A 27,434-nucleotide genomic window follows, 5' to 3' on the forward strand; every position below is an offset into this window, starting at 1 on the left:
TAATCTTCAAGTCGTGACGCAGGGATTCTGTATCATTTAGGATTATCACAGGGAATTATATACTTCAAGATATGGGACGCCTTACTCACAAGCCTAATTACCTAACAACCATTTCTATTGCTAATTTCAGTCGACCAGACCCAAGCGAGTCCTTGAATCTGCTACCGCCTTTATTGATCAGAAATATATTCATCACCACCCTTACCATGTCGCTGACAAGCCTTTCAAGACAACATCTTCATTTTCTTCTTTTAAAAATTGAGCAGTTCAAGTCCTTTGATTTGCAGTCTTTTTTTTCTGTAGAAGATCATCCTGGTACTTGGCATGCATAAACCTTCACTTCTGAAACTTGTGGGAAAAAGTTTGCAACCAGACAAACATCATTTGTAAAGGCTGGTTGAGGAATTCACTCTAGTGAGGGAATAATTGAGAAGGTAATAAATAAATTTGAAGATGCTTGCACCCACTACTCCAAATTCTCCCCTCTCCCCACTTCTTCCTGGGGCATTGTTGTGTGGCATTGCCTTGCATCTGACCTGCCTGGGGGGGGGGGGTCTCCAGCAATGTGTAAGTCATGCCCCATTGAATTGCAAGCAGGCCCATATATAAATATATATGTATTTTGTTTGGGGGGTGGGGTGGGGATGGTGTTAGCATGACAAAGGGAGAGAGCCTGTGAACCGTCTGCTCTCTGTGTTTGCCCTGACACTGGGCTCAATAGGGCCAGCAATAGTTAGCATAACAAACTCCGCTCCCAGCCAGGCAGCACCCTCTCCTCATGCACGCATATTCATCAGGGCCCTCTGTAAATCAGGGTTATTGAATACGGTGCTCAAACAGGCCTCGTCTGAGGCATCTGCACAAATCAAAAACAATAAACTGCAGGGAAACTGGAGCGGACAATGGGTGTCCCTGTTTTAATTTATTATTACGTTGAAAATTAAGAAGTTTAGTTCTGGGAAAAATATATATAACGAGATTGATTGTTGCTGATCCCTTATGCCCTATGGTTCGGTGCATATACATGGCTGCTGGTGCTGCGTATGGCGCATGATGGACTGTTGCATTCTTGCGTGGAGTTTTGTGTTTTAGAAAAACAGCATGTTTACTGATGTGTGGGGTAACGGGGTTCCTTTAAATCTTCCTTCATTGTAAAATAAAAACAGTTTTTTTTAAAAAAAAAGGACGCTTATTAGAAAGCCAGGCACCGCTTCCTAAAACGTTGCAGCCCTGTTTTTAAAAGGTCCGTCTATCAGGCTTTCAATTAAAAGAAGGACTCCTTGTGTGTGTGTTCTCGTGTGTATTTACATGAGGTTTAATGCCCGATAACAATGCCCTGCCCTGCATGCTCAGTGTCTGTTTCAAAGGCTGCTTGGGGGTTATTTAAATGCCTGTTTGTTGAGGGTCCTAAATGTTTACAACTCCTGCTTGTTAGGCACACTTCCATTGACACCCTACCGCTGGCTGGCCACTAGCACAGCGACTGTCCGGTGAATGGGGCACTGGGCATTAATGGGTTAACTACTGGCTGACCTGTAACCTTTACCACCCCCCACTGTCCCCGTTTTACCCCTCTTTTCACAATGTTGGTATTATTGGTTATTAGATCATTTCAGATGGGCGGCGTGGCAATGACAGAAGGGTACAATAATCTCAAAAGTGCCGTTTCAAAACGGTTTTATATGTTTTAATTAAAAGTGCTAACCAGTGCCTTGGAATTCTTCTTTGTTGACATCATTGGTAGCCCCCATTCTATTGTGCTGATCATCTCTTGGTTCTTCAGTTGTTTTTTTGTTGTTGTCATGCACATGTTCCAAAAGGCTACATGTCACATGGTCTGTTTGCAACCAGACCATTGGAGTGAGTTTGAACTACAACACAGGAAGTGATCAAGAAGCAGGAAGCAACCGCATTTTGGTTTGTTGGAGTTGTCAGTAAGGTACTGCCTTTGATCAGAGACTTAAATAATATTTTTTTTACACACCATCAATGCAGATGCGGTTTGCTAAGTTCAATTTATTTTCATTACTGTAGTACCTTCTGATGGAAGTGTCCACTTGCTGCTGTATTGTACCTGCAGCAGCAGGTCTTATCGGTGCAGCCATCATGAAACTGAACTGACACCAGCATTAACCCAGATGTGTACTTTATGATATTCTTGGGATCCTGTGTGTGGGCATGTTCTTTAATGTACTGATGAAAATATCATCCCCAGCCACATTTAGAATGTGTTTACTCATTTTGAAAGACATTCTGTCAGTACCCAGTATAGATGGTACAGTTTTTTGATTATGGTGATTATGGTCAGTTTGGACTGAAAAACGTCCATGTGTTATCCATTCCCCCTCTGCTTTTTTTTTTTTTTTTTTTAACACAAAACTGTATTGATAATTTAATATAAAAAAGTAGACATTTTCATTTATTGTCACAAAATGAGCATATTTCTATTTTTGTAAGCATTTTTTTCCCCAGCACATTCGCTGTATATCTACTCTTTCACTATTGAAAAAGAAAAATAATAATAATAATAATAATAATGTGGATCTCCCTTTTTCAGCCCTGCTGGTGGATTTCAAAGCCAAGCTCAGGGGGTGTTATTGTAATCTCCCAAGTGATGTTTAAAAAGAGGCTTGTGTCCTGAAGTTTATCCGTCCTGAGATGTGTGGACTCAGCCAGGCTTGGTAAGCATGTATGCAGGGCTATCTCACGGCTCACTGAAGACTCCATGGGTGGCCCACGGTCAGCGCTACACTCTTCACTGGCTGGACAAAATAGGATAATCTCCCTTTTACAATCTCCCTTCCCAACAGATCAGTCATTACCAAGGCAGCTTGGCCCTAAACTCTGTTACAGTCAGATTTCCAGAATGGGACCCCTGTACTTTACGACACCCCTCCTGTAGTTTGCATGAAGCATGGCCAGGACTACGTCTCCCACAATGCCGCAGTGCAGTGGCGTGCAGCGCAGCGGAGGACATCAGCAAACAAAAGGAAAGGGGATTTACAGACGGGTCATGAAAATTGCATCGCTTTACAATTTCCAGCCATTCTTAATCATTCAGACAATTAGAAAAAGAGCCTCCACACAGTTTTACAGATTTGTTTTTTTGAAGACATGAACACACGTTAGATGTTTGTTTTTTATAACCTATTTTAATTACTTAAACAGGGGCAGTATTTAGATTTGCCAGAGTTCAGATCAACTGAATCTGATACACCACCACTATATTTTATATGCAAGAGTAGATTCCTCTTTATTTCCTTCCTCTTTCTTCATGTAAATCAATATACATATTTTTTCAAACATTGTTTTCCTTATAGCTACCTCTAATGAGTTTTCAGCTAAATTCACTCGTACTGTGAAAATGACTGCCCACCGTCTTTGAATTTCAGAAAGTCTTCTGGTTAGGGCTGTGCTGATGATGTGCTAATTCACAGCTGCATGATCAGGTTTGCTGCACCACACCCATGGAATCCACCAGACAATGTATTTACAATAGCACGAATGCACTCTTCTTTAAGCAGGGTTATGGTTTTTCGGTTTTATGTTTCATTTGTTAAATTGCCAACAGAAAACCTCTGGAAATTAGATTTAATATATAAATAATTATGTCCAGAAATAAATATAATGTTGATGGAACTGGTTATTGTGGGCATTTAAAAAATAAATAAAAGTCCTTTTCAACAATTCACATTCAGTGTATTATTGCCAACACTTCATTTGGTTTATTTGCCCTAAGCCTTTGTGGGGACCAGCATTATGTGTGTTTCAATTCCCACTACCTTATTAATAACAGTTTATGAAGAATATATATATATATATATATATATATATATATATATATATATATATATATATATATATATATATATATATAAATGAACGTGAGTTTACATGTTAATAAGCTATGATCACCATGTTGTTTATCACAGATCTGACTGTATAAATAAGGAGCAAGTGTAAAGTTTGGAGGTAAAGTACACAGCAGGGAGCAGAGAATCAGACACACACAATTTTTTTTTTTAAACAGAATTTTATTAAAAAGAAATACCAGAGATTCATGCAAAAACACTTTAACTTTGCTTAAGGGATAAGAAAGATCAAAATGTAACATTTTTTAAATGCCACCCCCCCAAAATTAAACTTAAATCAGGTTTATAGCACAATATCAAATACTGCAGCTAAAATACATGACTAAATATTACAAAATAGGTTATTAAGTTCAGTATGCCAGATGCAAAAGAAATACAGAATTCATCTTCAAACTGATTTATTTTTTTTCCTTCATTATTTTTTAATGCAGTGCTTGTGAAATATGTTTAAATAGCACACAGAACATGTGAAACTCATTATTGGGAGATATATGCTTACTTGCGAATACCTACACTCCCATTATAAATAGACGATGACTTCATCTTAATCTGCAGCAGAAGCCCCACTGCAGAAAACCTCACCTGCTGCTGTCCAGGTCTCCAATCAGTGCCAACACATTTCCAGACACATTCCTGCTGATGTTGCCATGTCTTGATATCTCAGTCTCTCCGTCCCCATGCTGGCACTGCACAGTGAGGGTTCTAGAGCTAGGAACACGGAGCTTTCGCGTTCTATTTCATCCTGTCGCTGTGGAGGAGTTTATTTTCTGCACATCTGGGCAGCCTTTTATTACCTGAAAATTAAAGAAAAAAAAAATTAAACTCTGCACTGCCTTGCACCACGATTCAGATCACAGCACCACATATAACAAACCCAACACACACAAGGTGTCATTATTTTAATATTATAAAGCTTATATAGAGAAGCTTAACATATGATGTAAATTGTATTCATAAGGGATTACAGAGCAAGTGCCAAATTGACATGCTTTATAAATGCTTCACATATACTTTTTGTGAGGATACAAACATACAAACCAACTGTGTTATGATAATTAAAAAAAAAAACACAAACGCCACACAATTAACATGTCCGCAAGCCTCTGCCCTGCAAACACACTTTTCTTGTTTGTTTGTTGACGGCTTTTAAATGCCTCGCTGGACTGATGTGAATATTTGTACACGGGTTCACAATGGTCAGGTACAGGTTTTACTGAAGGTTCCCCTGGAACTCTTCAAAAGCTCCCACACTGGCTATAAATAGACCTATGAACATAATGATTTACAATGGAACATTGGTGTGCTAGGCAGTGCACACTCCTAAATTGTTGTAACAAGAAAAATATAAACAGCCGCAGCAGGGCTTGTCTGGAACACTTGGCTCAGCTCGCTAGCCCCACTACACCCCCCCCAACCCCAGCTCAGCTTGCTAGCCCCCCTCCCCTCCCCCTCAATCCCCTCTGTTGGAGTTGCTCACATCCTCAGGGTGGTTTGTTGGTGTCTGGTCCTGAGGATGCTCTTATCAGACTGGGAGGTCATTGTGTTGACCCCAGGACTCTGCCCAGACACATGTCGACAATAAAGACAGTCTAGGCGACAGGGAGGTGGGGTGGCAGCTCGACTGGGTTTGACAAACACAACCACAGGAAGATCAAAGTTTGTCAACACTCTCTCTGTCCCAATGTCCCCTGTAGTTGAAGGGTGTTACCAGCCTGGCAGTACACTGCAGTTATTAAAGTGACCACATATTGAGAGCACTTTCTTTATGGATGTAAGCTTAATATAGTAATTATAAGAAGAAGATATAGTTACAGTTATAACAACACACCGGGCTGGAATCACTGAGCTTTTAATCTAGTGAAAACATTTTTTTTAAATGTACATACCATTGTGCCATTACAACAAAAAAATAATAATAATGATTAGTGAACATGTTCTAAAAAAAAACAAACATCTATTATTTTTAGATTTTATCAAGACAGCTACACATGACTTTTTGGAATTCATGTCTTTTTATTTTTTCTAATTACTGTATTCTGCGTTATTCACTGGGGATTACAATTTTATCACCAATACCGACAACAATTGAGGACGGGCGTCTTTTTTTTGTTGAACCAGTTTAGTAGACCGCGTGGTGCAATCTGGCTGATGAGGGTCTGGGCGCTGCTTAATGTATGCAGTTTGGCTGGGATGAGTGTGGCACGTCTGGGACCCTTGTTCTCCTAGACGGCTGCCTATTGTCCCGGGAACAGTAACTTTAGCCCCTTCTGCCCCCAAAAGCGTTCATACGAGTAAATATTAAACTCTGCCAGTCTGCTGTCTGAATCTCAAACTTGGATAAGTTAATTTAAATAAGTAATTTTAAATGTAAACCAATGCCCTTTTCAACAGCAGTAGAGAATGTTACATTAAGCTCCACAGCAAATTAGTTACCAAGCCGTTTCTTAAAGTAAAATAAATCAAGAGAAATCAAAATAGGAGTAACACCACCGTGAGACTGTGTTGTGGTTTCGTCATGAGCCATAAAACTGAGTGGGCTAAAACGTGATGAAGGTTTTGGCAATGTGTTCATTATTTTATGAATACCCTGTAGTTTTCAAAGATCTTGAGCGCTGTTGCTAAAATGTAGGCTACACTGCATCGTAACTTTCACAATTGTATTGATGCTATATATTTTGTAATAGTTCGGTCCTAGTTTAAAGTCATCTGACTAATCTTTAAGTGAAATAAAGTTTTCACCATTTTTTTTTTGGGGGGGGGGGGGAGTCCAAAGGGGAACCTGCTGACAATTAAAAACTTTCAACACATATTCTGATCCCAATTTTGATTCAAGAGCAAAATGTCCCCCAATTGTCAGTATTATAATGCTAGCAAGAAAAAAACTTAGTTGCCCCAACTTAGGTTGAAGCCCTTGTTTAATTAGTTTTTTTCTAGTTTTAAAATGTTGCAGTTATAATGGAATAAGGCCAAATGAGATGGATTTCTGAGTTTTGAAGCATTTTCTATATTCCATTTGAGAAACCAATACAAACTACATAATGGTGCAAAACTGCTTTTGAAAATGTGTCCTACAAACACAAAACTAAAGAGTAAAAACCTTCATTGTCGGTGTCTAAAAGACAGCCCTCTGATGACATTATCATGGTAAATAAGAACCCTGACGATGTGTCAAGAAGAAAGCTTCTCTTCTTTTCTTTTCTTTTTGTTTTGTTTTGTTTTATTCCCTGCCTAGCCGAAGAAGAAGTATGACCGTAGGGAGGCTGTGCGGGGCCTCGGAATCTTTATAGATTGTAGCTCCTCAACAAAGACGTAGCCCCTCATTAAAAATACATGTCATTGGATCACACCTCACATGAATCAAGTGATTTTTCTGTGCTATAAGTAGCCATGACGGAGCTGTGAAAGAGGGCCAAGGCTGGCTTTACCAACAGAGCTGCATACAAGGGCCCCCTTAGTCCATGGGAACCACCTCCTCTCCAAGGGGGGCTACTTAGCCATTGTTCAGCTGTTGTTCACTGTTGTTCATGGAAAGGGCCTTTTATAGACTGCAAAGCTAACTTCATCCTACATACACAGAGTCATAGTATATACTTACATACAAACACACATACATATCTATCTATCTATCTGTATATATATACACACACACACACACATGCAGCAAACAGCTCTATATCCAAGGAGAATCAGGATCCAACAGGATAGTCATCAATCACAAGATATACTTAATGAAGAAGAAAAGTAATTGACAAACTGGAAACTCACTATTTTAATAATTAGCTACAGCATTTTGGCTTCCGCCTTCTTCAGATAGCATGCTAGAAATAGCCAGGTAGACTGATGTTGTTTAAGTCTGAAAGTTGCACAGTGACTTAAAGATGAATGTTCTAAGAACACTGAGTCACAGACAGCTCTCAGGTGGAGATCCAATCCTAAAATGATGCACTGTCTTCCAGGTTTAGTCCATGGGGAGATATATATATATATATATATATATATATATATATATATATATATATATATATATACAGTGCTCCCATGTTAGTTCACAAATTCATTAATTCACGGTTAGGCCATGTTGATAGTAAACTTTTTGTCATTAATTAGGCTGTTCATGAAACATTGCTACAGGGTATCCAATACGTCAGGCATCATAGGAATAACATATGTTAACCTAGGTTGCCACTCTCTTTCTTTCAGGTGAGAAATGTCTTTTAAGCAAAGAGGAACGAATGCAAGTCATGTTGATGCATGGTGCAGATAGTCAACAGGGCGTGTCTAATTGGATAAATCTATGATATTGCCTATGATATAAAATCTGCTGTTGCATTGTAGCAGGAGCATGGATATTTGGCTTGAAGTAATGGCAAACTAGCTTCAAGGTGGGTAAGAAGTTTGTACTTGTGGGGAATTCAAACAAACCAGCCAGCCAGCTATGTCTATGCTCGTTCTGTTAAGGCAGAATACGCTATGGGAGAATATAGCAAACAGTGATCATATTTTATCATGCAACAGAACCTGAGAGTGTGATAATGCAGCTTTAAGCTACAATGAAAAAAGGACAACCCATACAGAATCAAATAAGGGACTGGCAGAGTTTTTTTTCTGCATGCAGGGAGCAAGGACCCCTTGAATCCTTTCTATAGCTGTCAACTCAGAATGCCTGAGAGAAGAGCAGGAGTATCCGGAGATGGTTAGTCTCTCTGGCTGGGAGGGCGAAGCCATTTTAAATTGACAATCTGAATCAGCTGGTTTAGCTAATAATACAGACGGAGGAGCTGGGAGAGCTGACTGGTTAATATGGGCAGCTAGACTCCCAAGTTTCAAAAGCAATGGGGTAAAAACACGCTCCTCCTTTAGAATTAGCAAGATAGTCCTGCTGAGCGTTGCGTCTCCAGCAACTCGGGTCGAAGAATTCATTTGAATAAATTTACATAAGGATTACTTTTCACCTCTGTGAATTAACTCAAACGGCATTCTCGATTAAAAAAATAATAAAATAACACCAGTGTTTATTGAAACAGCAGCAGAGGCGATGCTGGGCATACTATCAGGACACCAGCCTCACGCTCCCTCTGATTGGTCACTTTCGCAGAGTTCTAATTACATTGACACTCCATATGCAGCACTATCCTTCACAGGAACAGAGTGAATGTTAAATAACACCACCACCATCTGTCTACTGTACGCCCTGCACACACACACGCATGCACGCACACACGCACGCACACACACAGTCAGTTTATCTATCTATTTCTTCTTTATTTACACACCTTTTATTCTGGATATATCCACACAGATGGAACAAGCAGTTTACAGAGATGATCCATATTTACAGAGGTAAGCGAATTGTAGATTTGGTTGAAAATCAGCCAGGAGAGGTGGGGAGGAAATCATCCAGGGCAGAGTGTATTGAGCTAAATTTGGATTTAGTCAGCCAGGACAACATGGTTACTATTCCAGACCAGAGAGTAAGTGAGTGCTCACTACTGAACCCCTAGTACCATCTGTTTTCTTGAGGGGGTCCATCCAAATACTGAATGGGCTCAACCTTGTTCAGTTTATGTGCATTGATGAGATTATTATAGCTGTAGCTACTATATTACTGTATTATATACCCTAATATATAGCAAGAGTTTGACATTTCAATATGAATCAATAACATTACAGTGGAACAATTACGTTTAGAAGATCCATTTCAATTCAAGTACAGTTTTTCATATCTGAAAAGTAAATAATAATAATAATAATAATAATAATAATAATAATAATAATAATAACAATAATAATAATAATAATAATTTCCATGCACTACCGGACCCCAGGTATTTACAGTAGTTTCCCTATGAAGATGACAGCTGGAATCCATCACAGAAAGGAACAACCCAATAAGAACTGAACCAGAACAAGCCCCCAAGCAAACAAGATGAAAAGGAGGCGTAAGACACCAGGAGTAGGAACCTCAGTAGTCGGCTGGAACTTCAGCTCAAAATATACAATCTATTTAACAGGGAGAGGCGGACTTCCTTTTCAATTACAAATCCATCGAGCAAGACTGGCTGTTCACACAGACCACCCAGGGGCCGGGGTATTTGACAGGACAGCGGTGGATAAAAACCCAGACCGGAATTCAATTAAAAGAGTCAATTTTGGCGTCTGTGTACCTTGTGGGTGGACCGTGTTGACAGGCCAGTTTGTTCACAGTCTTGTGTCGTCTGGTTCAAAGCACCCTACTTTGGTCATAGCTCCAAAAAAACTATTGTATTTAATTGAGTCAGTCTGGCTTCAGTTGGGGTAGGGTATCTCTGCGATTGAATCCATGTGTTAGTTTTGTTTATTTCAAAAATCTCTAGCCAGAATAGACTCTTGAGTTGCAACATCAAAAATCAGTAATAAAGAAAAAGACAGAGGCAGCTGTAAAAGTGTAATATGCTCTCAGCCATCACTGTACTGTTCTTTGCTATACAAGACCAGTGTACGGTTTGCCCACATGTGGCACGTGTTTTTATCGAACCCTCACACGTGTTAGTCACTGTTCGCACGCAATAATATTCAAATTCACCTGTGCTGAATTTCTGTTTCTGCAGATGCTATCAGCGGACTTTTTATTATGATACCAGCATGGTTGGGTTTATAGGTCAGTTCGGAGCAAAGAGAGTTTGCTGTAATAGATTTCTCAAAAACTGTGGCTCTATCAGTAACACCTGCAGTAACTCTGTCGGTATGGCATAGAATTTATCTATGACAGAATACAGATCAGGGATGCCAGATTACAAAGGTACAGAAAAAAAGTGTTACAATTAAAGTGTTACAATAATGTGCAGTAAAGCACAGTGGCCAACAACACCCGCTGGGACGTTATTAAAGCATACATGGTAAATGAATATTATAAGCACAGGAAAAAAAAAAAAAACTTTAAATAAGGTTATTAAGTAAAGAGATGGACAGGAAATTGAGGTTTTAATGTTCCTGGTAGGGAGAAGGTTAAACTCTGGGAGAGTCTGTGTGTAAACCCCAGCAGAGGAGCCATTTTTATTGACACAGTGATGGAGATGAGCGGGCGGGTGTGTGTGTGTGGGGGGGTATGTGTGTGGGGGGGGGGTCGCCTGTGTATTTGGGCACACAGGAGGACCGTTACTAAGCTATATTTCACCGCAATGTGAAATGATTAAGAAGCACTACATGATCCCAGCTTGGCATAGGAGGGTTCTCAAGTCAGTTCTGCAGACAGGTCTATTGGTGAGGGGACGGGAGTTAGGGGAGGTGGGTCTTTTTGAGTTGAACTAATGAAGCTTAAACTCAGCTGAATAATGGAATCTACCAGAGACACAAAGAGGGGGGAATGAAAACTACCCCCCCCCCCGCCTCAAGCAATCACTTCCTTTCTCTTCCAGACACCCCTTTGTAGTCCCACCTCTTAAAGGAATAGCATTTTTATTATTATTTTTTTAAGGAATCGAGTTTTGATTCCTGGTAGCTGAAAGTGTAGTATATGATGGAGGAGTATGCATGTTCTGATTTAGAATTATAATTATTAAAAAGCAAGATCTCTTCTACAATTCACGCAAAGCACAGTAGCTTGCAAATAAAACAAATAGGTAATTTCATTCATGAGTAAAACAGATTGGAGATGGGACCGGACATTAGTCAGTGCTGTAGACTGGATGTGGTGTAAATGTGTCCAGGGAAACATGCATATCCACTGTCTCTACACAAGCTTTCTTCACATATATCTTACAGAATCATACTGTATCGCTGTGTCTGTCACTTTCTCTTGGGGGGGGGGGCCCTAGCTGGTGATGTCATATTCCAGCAACGCAGTGAGAAAAAAAGAAAAAGCAGCCAACGTATTTTCTTAGTGGGTGGATGGGTGGCAGCTCAGTTAAATTAAGGCCCTTTTCTTTGCTCCTTTCCAGATCTCAGATATTGTCATGTATGCAAATACATGCAGCTCGCTTATTAAATAATCAAACACGTTTTAGTCTGGAGGGGCCAGACCAGACAGAACTGCATAACTGATGAGGCTCCTCTTTGACCTTGACCTCTCGGGTCCTTTTTCACCTGCTGCGGAGGCATTCAGCGCAGCTGGGCTGTCTAGCCAGTGCCTGACAGCTCTATGCTCTCGTTCGCCTGTTCCCACGCTTGGCTAGCACCTCTTGAAATTCCACCGTGTCTCTGGCACAATATAATATTTATGGAGCGGATTGTACGACGGCTGCCAGTGCTTTTATTATCTGCTTCTTTCTTTCTTTCTTTCTGTGCAGGCTGGTTCCTCTGGTGTTTACAGATTCTCCGGTAGAGGGTAGTCGCGGTCATCACTGCCTCCCCTTAATCTAGTCCTCTGAACCGTTTCTTTCTGTCTTTTTGTATTTCTTTTTTTGGGGGCTGTATTTCTTTATCGTCTCACCCTGGGGTTCATTTTTAATCTCTAATCTGCTGTCTTGTTTGCCTGCCTTCTGGGTCCCTGGAAAGACAACTCTCTTGACTTCGTAACAAAGGGTGTTACCGTGATTCTGACCAGGAGGCGTCCCGATCTTAGTTTTTAGAGGGATATTTGGGTGGGGGGGCTACATGACTGATAACTTTTTCACATTATTATTTGCTATTTTTGTATCACAGAGCTGATGGTTCAATACAGTTCCAGGACAGGGCCAGTAGCAACAACCAACCACAGAAACAATTACAGGGCATCAATTTGAAATGAAATGAGTTATCACTTGGAAGATAGTATAGTACTTTAGCATGCATAAACCTTCAGTCTTAGAAAGATGTGAATTTAAATAATAATATAACAACCGTTAGTATGATAATTGAAGTCTGTAGAAATATATAACATCCAACACATTTTTGCATTTTTGCAAATCAGAAAGTACTATCTTTGAATTCACTGAATTCAGTGCATTGTGGTCACTCTCTTCATTAAGAGGCTCCAAATTACACAGTACTAACACAGATGGTTGTGTACTTACAATGCAACTACACATTTGCAATATTAAACAACCTTACTCCCTCCCGGGGTCAGTGGCTGTGCTGGAATCAGAGGATTTCTACTTTTACAAGATCCATGAAGAATGATAGGCAAAGAACAGATCAGCTTCCTTGAACTGACGTGTCGAATCTTGGCAATATTTGTTTCATGTTTCTATATTTATCAAACTGGACAAGCATCCAGCATGAAAAAAAAATTCTACAGTACAAAAAAAACAACAGTTCCTCTAATCACATAAGGCAAAACTAAAGGGATGAGGACTAAATGATCAGACTACCTAAAACCTGAAACGAGGGAGTATGGCTGCTGTCTCTGTCTCCCGGAAAACCCTTGTAAACAAGATGAATCATATCAATGGAGTTAGGAGGTTTATATAAAAAAAAAAGCACAAAACAAAGCATATTCTTTATCTCAAGCATTTTTTTTCTCTAAAAGAACAGAATCCCTCTGTGTTTCTATGATAAAAGCGCCAGGGAACAGCCCATTTATTAAACAGAATAATGCAACCAAGAGCACACAGCGAGGTAGTGGGGGAGGTGGGGGTCTAGTTCGTTCTTCATGTTTCGTTGTTCGTTTCTCTAATCTCTGGCACCTCAGTAGTTAAAGTCTGCCCTCCCTCCCTCCCTCCCTCCCTCCCTTGCCAGGCTGTTCCCTCTCTAACAGGATTTACTGTACCTAGAGTTCCCGTCTTGTTTCACTGAATAATGCATAATTGCTGTGACATACTTACCCACATGGCTCCGGTAATAATTATCATAAAAGCTTTTTTCTTTTTTTGTATCTGCGGGCCTCTGTATGCACGCGTGTGTGTGTCTACGTGTGCTATTTCCCAGCCTGAATGCCAAATGCAGAGTGAATAATAATAATAATAATAATAATAATAATAATAATAATAATAATAATAATTATTAAAAAAATGCTGTGCCTAATTTTGTCTGGTGCATCTCAAAAACATATGGGATACCAAGCTGCTCTGAATATGCAAATTGCACACAACCCTCCTCCCCCCTCCCTCCCGTCTTTTTCTCCTTGAATCATTTTCTATATGCATACTGTCCCAGACAGTCTCATACCCCCCCACCCCAGCTCTCTGCCATGACAGACACATAAAAGCATGACCGCCATTTTACCGACAAAGGAATACTGTACAGAACCCAAGCTTGTTTGGACGAACCCTGACGGCAAACCACGGTTAGCCTTTTGACAATATCCAGTGGCTTCAATTAAATATATCAATGGGAATTGAGTATTACATTTTCTTTGAAAGTTTTTGTATGCGTGTAAGATTTGGTCCTCCATAGAACAAGAAATACAGCCCCCCCCCCACACCCAAATTTAAAAGTGTTGCCAGACAAATACACAGCCATTTATAGCATTCTAGGATCTCATACATTTCAAGGGCCGTCTGACGTTTGCGTTTTTTCTTTCCATATCAAGAGTAAAGGCATCAGACGACAGTACGGTACAGTGCATGTCACTTTATCATATTTAGCACCTGATAATTGAATACACACGCCTGATTAAATTCTAGTTAATCAGATCCAATGACATTCCTTATAAACATGCATACAGGCGTGAAATATATGAATGCTCATAGTACTACTATACTACTACTACTACTATTACTACTACTACTAATAATAATAATATAATGATAACAATTTTCATAGTGTATTCTTGCAAGGTAGCAACCCACCTTGCAGGATGTATATATACAGTATATTTATTTATATATTTATATATTTAAGCACATATAAAAAGGCATAAGCTCATAAAGTCAAGCCACTATAGTCCTCAGACTATAATATATTCTGCATTGGGTTATTTCATGATTTGATAATTCACGGTTAGACCATGTTAACAATCAATTTTACAGGCGCTGTAGTGTAAAGAAGCCTTGCTGATTCAATAATTCACATTGCTTTGATATGTAAATCCAATACTAAAACCATTGTAGTTGTTAATGTAATTTAGTAAGGGGTACTGTGGTTTTGGTAGAACTGTAGTTTACTCATAGATATTGTAGATCTCTACTGCACGTATCTTTATCTACATGTGAAGCACATTGATAAAGAGATTGAAATCGTTTGGACATTGGTGTGAGGAGTCTGCAAAGAGTTGAAATTGCTCTGAAGGGATACTGCACGTAATCTCTAATTTTATTACTATTACATTTAGTTATACGTTATAGTTCTTGCAATTGAGTGTTTAAAGGTATGGATAAAAGATTTAAACTTTATCAGTTACAAAAAAGCACCTTGTCAGTTTTAATTGAGAAATGTCCTGCGGAGAAAAGGGGTCAAATGTAAAACTTAAAATATGTAGTGCTTCTTGTTTTAAGAAGTAGGCCTATTTACAATTTACAAATCTCTGCACTGATGATAGTATCTGCCTTACAGAGGGACATTCTGCACAGTATCCAGTACAGTGAAGACCTCCTATTTGTGGAGGTGGATACTTAGGTAGGGTAAATATGTTCTGCAAGCACATTACAGTAAAACAAATCTCCTGTATGTTACAATGTGCCGACCTAGAGCATTCATCCTTTTAAGAATATAAACATACATTTCTTTTTAAAATGCATTAATGACAAAAGCCTGCTCTGTCGCCAAATGAGGGAGGAAAAAATTGGTCTACTTGATCATTATTATAATTAACAATGTATTTTAGTCAAATCTACACACTCCCACGCTCTTGGCAACACTTCAAGGGTTAATGAGATCAACCGTGTTCCAATTTAATTAGTACCCGATTTGCATAAACTGCCAAAGCTAGCCGGGCTAACGGTTTTACAAATACAGATGCCGTCTTTTGAAGCAGGCACCATCTTGGGCTCTGCACCAGTCTGCCAGCGGCCATTTTGTAGACAGCGCTTGCCGTTTAAAGGCACAGCGCCCGGTATTCTCTCATGCCTCCTTCTCTGGCAGTGTACACATTGGCGGCTGTCTCTGTCCCCTTTGGTTGCCGCGTTCCAGCTGGTTTATTAAGTCAATAGTGTTTAAAAAAAAAGAAGAAGAAGAAGAATTCACCATTCAGTTGAGATTCTCTAAAGACATTAGAGAATCTCAACTGAACCTTTTTGTACAAACAAGATGCTTTCCTAATAGAGCTCCTAGTTTCTCTAATAGAGCTCTGCTTACCGTTTTGAGACATTCCGATCCAGTCAAATCAGTTCCAGGTCCGTTCACTTTGCGGTTGATGCCCTCAGGGTACTGGATCAATCCTTGGATAGCCAAGGCTGGGAATATGGCTGTGTCTTCCTGGAGAAAGATAACCCTGTTCATCCCAGCAGTCACTTTATCAAGTGTTTTCAAGTTAGGGAACTAGTGCAGTTGGATCCCATCGCAAATCCAATAGGGGGAACAGCTCAAAAAGGTAAACCTCGCTGTAAAAGAGTTTTATTTTAGATTCTGCATGCTGCTCTGAATTAGAACTTCATCTTATTTTTAATGGTCCTGTTTTTTTGGGTGTCCCAAAGTCTGCACTGATTTAATGAAATAACTTAAATGTTGGTTGGTAGGAATGGACAGGTGTACCCCCCGAAATGCCAGACTGTCACATTGAAAGAAAGTGAAAGCCTGATGGTTCTGGCACTGGAGTGAGGTCTGTGATGTTAACGGACGTGCATGTGTTGGCTTCCCACCTCTGTAGCCTCTAGTTGCGGCGTACTGGCGCAGTGTGGCAGTCGCTGTGTGCTGTGTACATTTGTACATACTACATTGGACTTTTGTTTCTTTATTGTGATCTACCCTTCTCAAAACTGCTTCTTCTGTGCTGAAGCTAAAGGCTTCTTGTGTTTTTTATGTATGTATGTATGTAACTTTTAGAGCTGATCTACAGGTTAGAAAGTAGACCGTCTCCACTCCCGTCGGCAAAACTAAACACTGCACCCCTGCAAGCCAAGGTTGTGTTGCTGCCCTGTACAGCCTGGACCTGACTGCTCCAGTGCGTGTGCTGTGGGCTCCCTGCGTGCGGCGTTGAGGGCTGCGTGGTGTGACCCTGCTGTGTATTCGGCGTATTGATTTCGCTGAGGCGGCTTGTATAGACGGGGAGCCGCGGGGCTCTGGAGCCTGCCTGCCCACTCCGGGGCCGAGCCTGTACATAGCCCTGTCTTCTCAGGGAGACGGTGAGGGATGAAGAGCCCATGGCAATGAGCAGCTGCAAGCTCTGAGTTCAGCTGTATCCTCCTCCTCCTCCTCCTCTGCAAAAAAAATAAGATTAAAGTTCAACTTCTCATTCAGCGATCGTTTTTTAAGCTAACAACAAAACGAGCAAGATTTTAATTGTGGTAACAGGTCGTGCCGTCTTAAGGCGATGCTAAATCCATTGGGGATAGTCCTGACCCCTGCAGGCAAGAGGAGGTAATGAGATTCGTCTGTAATGGGGGTAATGGTTTGCGATAAGGTTGGAAACAGGAATTGCAGGATTTTTTTTTTATTTTTAAGGTGTTTCCAACCTTGTCCCTACCCCCACCTAACCCATTATGGATTCTGTTTCTGCAGAACACTTAAAAAAAAAAAAAAAAAAAACACGTCAAAAGAGAGAGCCACACAAAGACAGCAATTTTTTTTTGGTTCTTTCCAATACTCAGTTTGGTAACACCAATTCAAATTTTTGTGCTTCACTTTGGCATTTTAGCTGATGTAGAATTTGCAGAATTAAGTCCATAAAGTCCTGAATACATTTTACTTATGCAAAGCATTGGCTGTTTGAATAACATAGTGATTTGGAAATAAACACACAAACACACAAACACACAATACTGAATGTTCACTAAGCAATACTGCCTTGTCTTTGAAGTGTGTTTTTTCCATCTTCTCTTTAAAACCTTATATTCATTTTGAATTTCATAATACTATTAAAATTATCAAAACAGTACACTCCCAGAAATGTATTTCTCTGTTTACCGGGTGTGGAGTAACTTACACCACCAATTAAAGTTAAAAAAAGAAGCAAACTTAAAAAACATTTTATAAAAATGTATGAGATTGAATTTGTATAATATTATAAACACTTGCACAACCGCATTGTTATTATGCTAATCAATTCTGGGAAATTCTTACGGGGTTTACAGCCCCAATTGTGCTTTCTTCCTATTGTGAGAAATAGGGAGAGGGGCTGACAAAAAAAAAAAAAAAACCTTCTTGGTTGGTTGAAATAAAGTTTTCAGAGTTCTAAGTAGCGTTTGAAAAAAGCCAGCGCTGGTGTGCATAGCTGAGTGAAGGCAGGGAAGAGTTGGGTGTCTCAGACACAATAATGCTATTCATAGGGCCTAGACATGGGTGTTAACTCCCCTCCACTGGACACAATGGGGACCCTGGCATTGAGGCGGCCTCGCTCATATTGTTAGCTCAGGGCTGCATTCTCCCCGCTATGGTATAATGGATATGTATTGTGCTGGCTTGGCTGGACGGAGGGACAGAGGCAGCGAGGGAGGCTTTAGATGCAAAAAGCAACAGAATGCCGGGACACAGAGCGTTTGTCTAACTGTCAGGACTGAAAAGAGGGAGGAAAGGCTGGCCTTCAACGTTGGACTTGAGACTGTATTCTCCAAATGAAAAAGAAAAGAGAGAGGGAAAGATCATGCTATAAATATTATTTAAGCAGTCAAGTGGGGGATGGCGGGGTAAAGAGGGGGGTAAGGAAGGAGTGGTGGGGGGGTATTCCGATTGTGTTTCGGAATTTGATTTTTTTCATCTTGGATGGAGCGGAGGAGCAGTGATATGGAACTGCTGCTGCTGCTGCTGTCTGATCGTGTGATGCTAAAACCACGAGATTTCTTTTACATTCCAGGGTCTAGTGTTTCTTTTTTTTCAGATGGCTTTACTATTGAGAGATCATGCTCTCATATGCCCTGTATTTTTGTAATGTGTTTTTGCTACATGGGCACAGACAGAAATGGTGACAGCTTCCCATATTCTTCTAAAACACATAAATCATCTAGGTAGCTGGCCAACATTTTGCAACCTAAAGATAAGAATTGGACAACTAAAAATGGCAACGACTGTACACCAATAGTAATCTATTTCAATCTGTTTGAAGTCATTTTCCACTGTTTGATACTACTGTTTATTCAGTTAAACTTAATTTATGCAATTATGAAATCCTCAAATTTTGGGTAAAGTACTCAAGACAAAGGATATAATTCTAAACACAGGCATAAATGTCATATTTCCTTTGACTACTTTGTTTTGTAGCCCAGTGCCCAAATGGTAACGTAATGTCACATTTTAGTCACCAGGCCATTTTTGAATCTGCAGTCACGTTTTTAAGAGCATTCTGTATCCACTTCACAAATATCAGTTTGTTTTCTGCTAAACATAACCAATTTGTTCCCATGGCAACGCTATTCCATGGTCATCACCAGGCAAAGCTAAGCTCTCCCCAGCCCCTCATTAGAAGGGTCCTTTGCTTCCTTAACTCCACAACACTGCGTCTCCCTTCCCTCGATGAGCATGTGAAATGATGCAGGATTATGGAGCACAGTTTCCATTCTGTTTGCCCCAATGCATAGTTTTCTACCTCCATTTGTTGTTTTTGTTGCATTCTTTAATGTTATAAAACTAGCAATGAAACGTATTCCCGTGTTTCACAGTACAGTAATTATTTCACAAATCAAGAAATGTTACTTCATTTAAGTTGTGAATTTGAAACGGAGAACTCTTCTCGATTAAGTCCCGTTCTTTAAGCAAACGTCCATTACAGAAATCATAACGTTTCCTTATCTTCACAATCTATTCAAGAACGATACCTGGAAAACACAGAACTTAAGAAAGATGCATAATGAACTATCAATTTAGCCCATTCAATGCAGTTTGTGAGCTATAATTAGCTAGTTTCAATGATTCCTACAATACTGTTTATTAGGTGTATTTATTAGGCATAATATAGTCTAAGAAGTGAGTTAGTTCTATATTGTTAATTAGGTAGGCTTGTTCCACCACTGTTTACGAGGCACACTGGTTAAGCAGTAATGGTTTTTCTCAATATACTTTATGAAGTCTGTTTTAGTGACTAGCACCACTCCTTTGTTGAGTCCATTTGGCATGGTCTGTGTAGTTTAATGGTGCCCTGTTTTCTTGGCCCGGGTTGTAGAGATGTTTGGGGTAAGGGGCTGTCGGAGGAGGGGCGGGCTGAGAAGCAGTATTCTCATTGGGGGGCTAATACCCCTATGCCGCCAAGGTCCAGCCATTGTCCCGGCCAGGGGATTACATCAGCGGGACGGGGCAGACAATGTCCCCCTCCTGGGAGGGAGGGGCCCGTGGGGAATGAGGGGGAGGCTGACTCATAGACTCAATTAAACCACAGAGGGAGTGGGGGTCGGTCAAAGGAGAAAGAGAGTGACAGTGAGAGGGAGAGGGAGAAGGGGATGAGATAGAAGAAAGAGGGTAAGAGGGAACCCTGTGTTGTATATATCGTAGCTATTAGAATTTTTTTTTTTTAAGTTTTTATATTAGCAAAAAAAAAATACAAGGGCAGAATATAACAATTGGGATACTTTACATTCAACTTAATAGATTCCTACAGAACCAAACCCTTGTTGCTGAACAGCCCAAATATTGTTTTAATGGTCAGCTACAATGGTACAATCAAGTGGTAATATTTTCATACTTACAAATACAGTATAACAACAGTATAGATACACACTGGTAATTATTGGTGATGCTATAGCACCATATCAAATCCATATTGCCACCACTGCTGGTAATGAAAGGTGTCTGCCGATGGTCATGCTAGGGTTTCTTCAGGGTAATACCTAGAAATATATCCATATTCTAAGATAATCTGTGGAGCGCATATTCAAAACACAGCGCCTGAATAGCATCCTGTTTTTTCCATGGACCCGCGATGTTAATTAAACGGTATTTCAATTTAATGAGTGAAGAAGAATGACAGTGAATGAGTTAACAACAGGGGAGCAATTAGGCATGAACGTGGGGACAATGGAAAGAAAAACAGCCTTTAAAAGAAAGAATAATAGAATCAAAACCAAAAGAAGAAGAAGAGAGTTGCAATTAGTCGGCAGAAAGAAGAAGTCTGTCCATTCAGGAGAAAACATGAGTGGGAACAGAGAGAGTGGGGGACGGAGAGAGAACTTGAAACTGATATTTCATTCTCCACTGTTGTAAACTCAAAGAAATACAAGAGAACATATTTTCTCATGCCGATTGAATGTTGCTTACAACCAGGAAGGGGAAATCTTTTTGGGGGACAAAAAAATAAGTAGCAGAAATAACGGTGCCAGTTATCATGTAGCCAGTGCACCACCAAAACAAAGTAGATGAACTAACGTGAGTTTAAGTTGTATTCTTGTTATGCTTACTGTACATTCTGTACTTCTAGTTTTACTGGTATTACTGGTTTTGGTAGCACCTTTACGTCTTGTTATGGTCGTTGAGGCCCTTTGTATTTGAAAGGGAGGGAGGCGGAGGAGGAGGAGGGGAGCTGGCACACAATGGGTGGGTGTCAGACAGGCAGGGTATGTGTTTGAACACGTTTAATGGAAGAATGGGCATGTTGTTTCCCCTTTGAGGGTAAATCTGCTGGAAAATGGTGTAAACATGGCCTGCAGAGCCCAGATTAACTTTGACGTTTCCTCCAGAATACTCTGCGGCTGGGCTGTGGCAAGGGGAGAGGAGAGAGAGAGAGAGAGAGAGAGAGAGAGAGAGACCAGAAACAAGAGGAAGATCCCAGGTATTTGAGAGAGAGAGAGATAGGGAGAGAGAGAAAGAAAAAGAAAGAAAAGGGTTTAGGGCATATAAGTGAGAGATCGAGGCATGGAGAGAGAAGAGAGAGGAGATAGAGGGGGAGGGAATCTGACAGAGGGAGAGAGAAAGAAGAAAAAAGGGAAAGACAGAAATGGTGATGCAAAGATACAAAGGTACTACTCAATGAGTAATTATCATCATTGTTATTTTAACAATATTCATAAACAATAACGTAACACAAGAATATTGTACAGATCTTTTTTCTGTTGTGCGCAGTCCATTCAGATCATGGTCACAGAAATGATTTTTCTGCAAGACGTAAAAGTAGGGTGCTGTAATGACCGATAATTGTCTGTGTTGAGTCAAACATCTCAAGTCCTGGTGTTTTTAAAGAACATGGCTGCAGCAAAGCTGTGTGATTTGAAACACTGCTTAAATTTGCCATCCTCTTTAAGGCCTTGGCTGTTATATTGTTCTACAGTAATGCTCTGGCATTTTACCTGGCTTGGGTAAGGTAGTCAAAGAGTAGTGCTAATCGTGAGTTAGTAAAGTTAGTTATAATGTATCAGTCTCACAAAGTGTTTAAATATATCAGTATTAAATAAAAGTGAAGAAATTAAACTAAATCAACACTGGCATATGAATAATATTGCGCCCCCAAAATGAGTTACTGGCCCTGCCTTTCTAAATAATTCTCTTTCATTCCAAGGCTGAGCCCCAGCACAAACTCGTCACACCTACCCTGACCCCACTGTGAGGACCCAAGCAGTACACTGGGATTTGAACTCCAGGTGACCCGTTCATGACCCACCTCTTTTATTCCCTGCACTTTTTTCCAATAATTTACGACTGTTTTCCTTTTTTCTCTGCTGAAAGCACAACATCGCCTCACATATGGCCTTTCTTAAATTAATAAACAACTTTGTGACGGGAGGTTATTTAGGGATTAAGCTGGGTTGAACTTCCAGCTACTTGCATAAGCCCAGTTTTGCAGTGCCACTGGCCAGGTTAGAAGTCATCACCAACTCCTTGAGTTAAATAATGAACATACAAGACAATGAGGCAGGCTTACAAAGCAATGGCATTTGTTTTTCACGTTTAAATCCTGAACATCATACATGTCAGCACTCTTTCTGCACTATGCCAGCTGTGATGGCTTCAAAAATGTACCACTTCAAATAATCAGCATGTTAAAAAATAATTTGTTTTTCAAACCCATATATGTCTGTCTAAATATTTTAACAATCCCATTTTTATTTTGAGTCTCCAAGATAAAAAATCTCTTTTTATGGAACAAGCACGGCAAGCAGGCAAACACTGCGGCTACTGTGTAATCCTACAGCTATAAAAACTCCAGAAGACACTGCTCTTGATCCTGCGATGAATCCATGAACGCCTCAGGCTCCCAGTCTCAAAGGATCTGTCTCAGAGGTTACCTTACTGGGATACTGGGAGACCGGTTGCCCACTCTGTGTGGGAGGAAAGCTGGCCCTTAAGAAGCTGACAGAAACATCTAAATGACCCCTGATCAGGTACTGAATCATGAGAGCAGAAAGCCTGTCGGATGTAAAAACATTATTGGATCCTCTACTTTTGTACATGCATATACTACTGCATTGTTAATTGCTATTTAATGGTTCACATATCAAGGCTGAATGTGAAATTTCAGTACCGGTAATCTACCCTATCTATGGATGAGCCAAGCGAATGACAGGAACAGAAAAATGTTTTTTATTTAATACTATACCATAACATAAAAAAAAAAACATAGACAGGAAATCTTCTGTAACATTTTAGGACAGTAGCCATATAGCATTCCACTCATCTCTCTGTATGCACTGTATTCCGTTTCATTAACAACTTAAGCAGGCTATAAAAATAACAAAGTGAAACATATTACAATCTGTGTGTCATTTCCACTGCAGGCTGTGAAGTCCAGGTGGTCATGCAGATTGCCCAGCCACACTTGAATTATAGAATGTGCACCCGAAGGTGGCAGGTGCTTGTATGGTTGGGGTGGTGGTGGTGTGTGTGGGGGGGGGGGGGGGGGGGGGGGGGCAGGGGGGTGTCTGTCTGTTAGTTTGCTTACAGACAGTTAGTTAATTTGCAGACCCCGAGAGTAACCCAGACTGCCGGCCTAAACCTAGACAAAGGCCCCAGTGTGCATGAAATTAGTGTCAGGCTGCATTCTGCTTGTGTGTGTGTGTGTGTGTGTGTGTGTGTGCGTGTGTGCATAAAATAAGTGTGCAGAGTGTATGTATTGAATAAGTACACAGCCGCTGTGTATATATTAGCAATACGACTTGACCCTCGCCAGCAAGACCACTGTTTCCCCTTGCGCTGGGCGTGAGAAAAAGAGGAGACCTCCTTTCACAGCTGCTCCATTCGTTACATTGAACCAATGAAGGGCTAGTCGGTTTTTTTTTTCTGCTCTCCATCTCCCCCCCCTCTTCCTTGCATTCATCCAGCAGCCTTCTGCCTTTCACAGTGCCTCTATACCCCCCCTCCCCCTTAATAAATACGCCTCATTATCCAAGGTCCTGTTTGCATAGAAATTTCAGAGGCCTGGTATCCTGGTGAAGCCTGCCGTTTTCCTACGTCTGAAAGTCCATCAATCTCAACAAGTCAGGTTCCAGATGCACAGGCACACTTTCCCTTTTCCTCCCTCTCTCTCTCCCTGCTTGCCTGCAGACCAAAACTAATTCCAGCACACTTTTTTTAAGACGCGAGGAGTCTTCCTTATTTTATTTTTTATCTTTATTTTAATGTCGGTACTTCCATTTCCTCCCCAACCCCCTAATTCCAATTGGTTTTAATTTATGTTAATGTGCTCTGGTATTCCTTACATAAAAGCAGCCCCCCTCCTATTCATTGAATCCATGTAAAGAGATTTATTTCCTATCACGCTGTATAATGCGGAGGGCATAATTTAAATCAACTTATAAGAAGAGCTGTAACAGTTTTCGCATACAAATCTTAAAAGCCTGGCAGAGTTGCTGAGATCCTACCAATCGCCAGAAAATGTTGAAAAGTTTGGAAATACCTTAAAATGTATAGCTGCGAGAGAAGACTTTGAGTACTGGGACAAATGTGTCAGATCACAACTGCCCAAATATATTTTAAAACACAAATTCAAAAAGAGAATGCACCCACCCTTCAGTATAGCGCGCTTCACTATACTATGATTCAGATATATTACGATCCTGGCTCCCCTTTTCAACAGTCTTTAAAATGTAACCGCGTGCCTCTGAATAATAATTACCCCATCAGACTATATCAGTAAACATTTTGCTGCCTGGAGCTTAAAGTGAAGAAATTGAAAGTGTACTGGCTGTGTATTAGGGCCGCCACCTCTCCCTGTTTTCCTGGGATCATCCCGGTTTTGAGGAAGGTGTCCCAGGATTTCAATATGTCTTCCCGGGACACTAAAAGATCCTGCTTTTTTATCTTATCCAGTTTGTTATACTTCCACATCCATGTAGATTATACAGTAACACCGCAATGCCAGTACCGTAAGTTGAAGACAATAACATATTACTGCATTAGACGTACAATATGAATTGGTTGTCAGTTCTATAATAGATATGCTATCAGTGCTACCTGTTGGATGCTACCAGTCTGTAGGCTTTGTTACTGTATTTAACAACAAAAATAAGTCAGAGTGTTGTTTTTTTTTTTTTTTTTACTTTTTTTGCTCATGCCATTTTGTTTAGTAATATAGTAGTTATGACTGGGTCAGTATGACATTTGGTATTTTTACCATTTGCCCTGCAATATAAAGTATTTCCCCATTTTTCACTAAATCTGTAAAGCAATAAAGTACATTAGATACATATTACAGTTACATTATTTGACAGCTTATTTTTTCTACGTGTCTCAATATATCACTGCCCTCGTTATATAGCGGATTTAGAGCAAGTAGCTTCACATGTCATTTTAATTTTGCAATTATTATGAATGACTCAGGGTTCTGTTGCTCCAAAATTGAGCAATCATAATTGTTCTCTATATCTGCCTTACTCTAGCCTGGCTCTGAGTTTGCTTTAAGCTTGCCTTAGAATCCTACGTCTTGAACAGACTAATTCCATTTAGGTCATGTTGTAAAATAACCTTTGAACTCTGATGTCCCCACCTACTCTACACACACATACACACACACACAAACATATACATACTGTGTGTGTGTGTGTGTGTGTGTGTGTGTGTGTGTGTATATATATATATATATATATGTATATACTTTAAGTGTTAAACATAACACTTCATAAGAGAGAAGGCGTTCTTTCGGTTGTTGCAACAAACAGAAGACGGCTACGCGGGGAGGATCGGTAAAGGGTAGCAGGCATAGTGGGCCTCTCGAACCTTCTTACACCCACCAACCCAACCACCCGTGAAAAACAAAAATTAAATTGAAAACAGAACCCAAAGATACAGTTGCAGTATCCGAGACTTTGCCCTGTATATTAAGGGATTACTCATCCTGCCCTAGGCTTATCCATAAGCAAGGCAAATGGTGTGGAACGGCTTTATGTATACCGGTATTTAGAAAAAGCTCCCTCCCAGGATCGCCCGGACGAGCACAGCACACAGTGCCTTATGCCTTCAGACTATTGTTTATTTTTGTTTGTTTTTTTTGCCCCAGATTTCCAGCTGGATGAACAACCCAACAAACAAACAACGAAACAGCTGAGATGTGGAAATGAATGAATCACGCAATAATAACCCCACTCGTGCTGAACAAACTGTGAATAGAGCAGACCATTACCAGCAACACTACGATTGGCACAGATACAGAAACAAGCTGGTTGATTAATATGGTACCATTGTACTATTGGTTCAAGCCATTATGTTATCATTGGTATGTCAAAATATGAACATTTTAAAATACCATTTTAACTTGTAGCCGGCAACCATTGCCACCAGGTACAAAACATTGCCATCGGCGTAACCACTGTAGAGCCCCGCCATTGCTATCAAAGATCCTTTGGTAAGAGTACACTGCAAATTCTCTTTCCAACCAGCTCAACATGGAATCAGCTCACCATCAAGAACACTCTCTCTGTCAGTTCCTTTCAATTCCCCATTATCTCCAATGATAGCTGACATCCTCATTCTGTATTGATCCAACTGTGTGTGAACCTGATATCGACTGCTTATTTCCAACCACCAGCTAGTTTTATCTAAAACACAACTCAACTTGTGTAAGGTTTAAAAGGTTGCTATAGAGTATGGCGAACCGCCACAGGGTTGAATCTTCACTTTCTGATCTGTTTTTTTTTTTATTATTATCATTATTATTTTTAAAATCCATGTCTCTCCCCCCCCTCTCCTCCCCAAGGTAGATTTATATAAACAGCGTGCCACAGTATGTCAAAAAAAAAACTTTTATTTCTAGGAAAAGAAAATCTGAATGATTTTATTGCAGTTTTTATAAAAAAAAAAAAAAAACTTTTTCTACAGACTTCCTAGACTGCACTTGTTGGCTGCTTTGTTTTCTCAGTGGCTAAGAGAAGCCTCAACCTGCTGATTGCTAAACCAATAGCTCGTATGCAGTCCATGGAACTCTGGAAAGGGTTTACTGTAGTTACTGTGTGCCTGAATCAAACAAGGTTGTTTTCATTTAACTTTCTGCATAACATTTTTACTTTATTGTAAAAATAAATCCCCATACTCATATGTGCAGCAGTAGGAGGTTTTATACATTGCATTAAGCAATGTTACAGATCATGACTCAAAACAGAAGTGCATTGTAATAAACACCAACAATGCTGATAGTTTTAAAGGAGTGCTAACTTTTGTTTTTAACCCATTTAAACCCACCTTGGTTTTATTATCACTGGTACCTCATTTACTTCTGTTGAAGAT

The 27,434-nt window shown here is 40.1% G+C and overlaps 1 long non-coding RNA gene across 4 annotated transcripts in view; it reads right to left on the reverse strand.

Moving 5' to 3' along the window:
• Window positions 1–4,013: 4,013 nt before the first annotated feature.
• LOC117966352 (uncharacterized) overlaps window positions 4,014–27,434 on the reverse strand; it is a 62,169-nt gene continuing 38,748 nt past the window's right edge. For all 4 annotated transcript variants that reach the window (XR_009319932.1, XR_009319934.1, XR_009319933.1 and 1 more), the window contains 2 exons: window positions 16,002–17,062; window positions 4,014–4,666 (listed from right to left, as the gene is read on the reverse strand). This is a non-coding gene — a long non-coding RNA (uncharacterized LOC117966352). The remainder of the gene's footprint in view (window positions 4,667–16,001; window positions 17,063–27,434) is intronic.

This window comes from Acipenser ruthenus, chromosome 49, assembly GCF_902713425.1.
Source record: "Acipenser ruthenus chromosome 49, fAciRut3.2 maternal haplotype, whole genome shotgun sequence".
In the NCBI taxonomy this organism is placed as follows: domain Eukaryota; kingdom Metazoa; phylum Chordata; class Actinopteri; order Acipenseriformes; family Acipenseridae; genus Acipenser; species Acipenser ruthenus.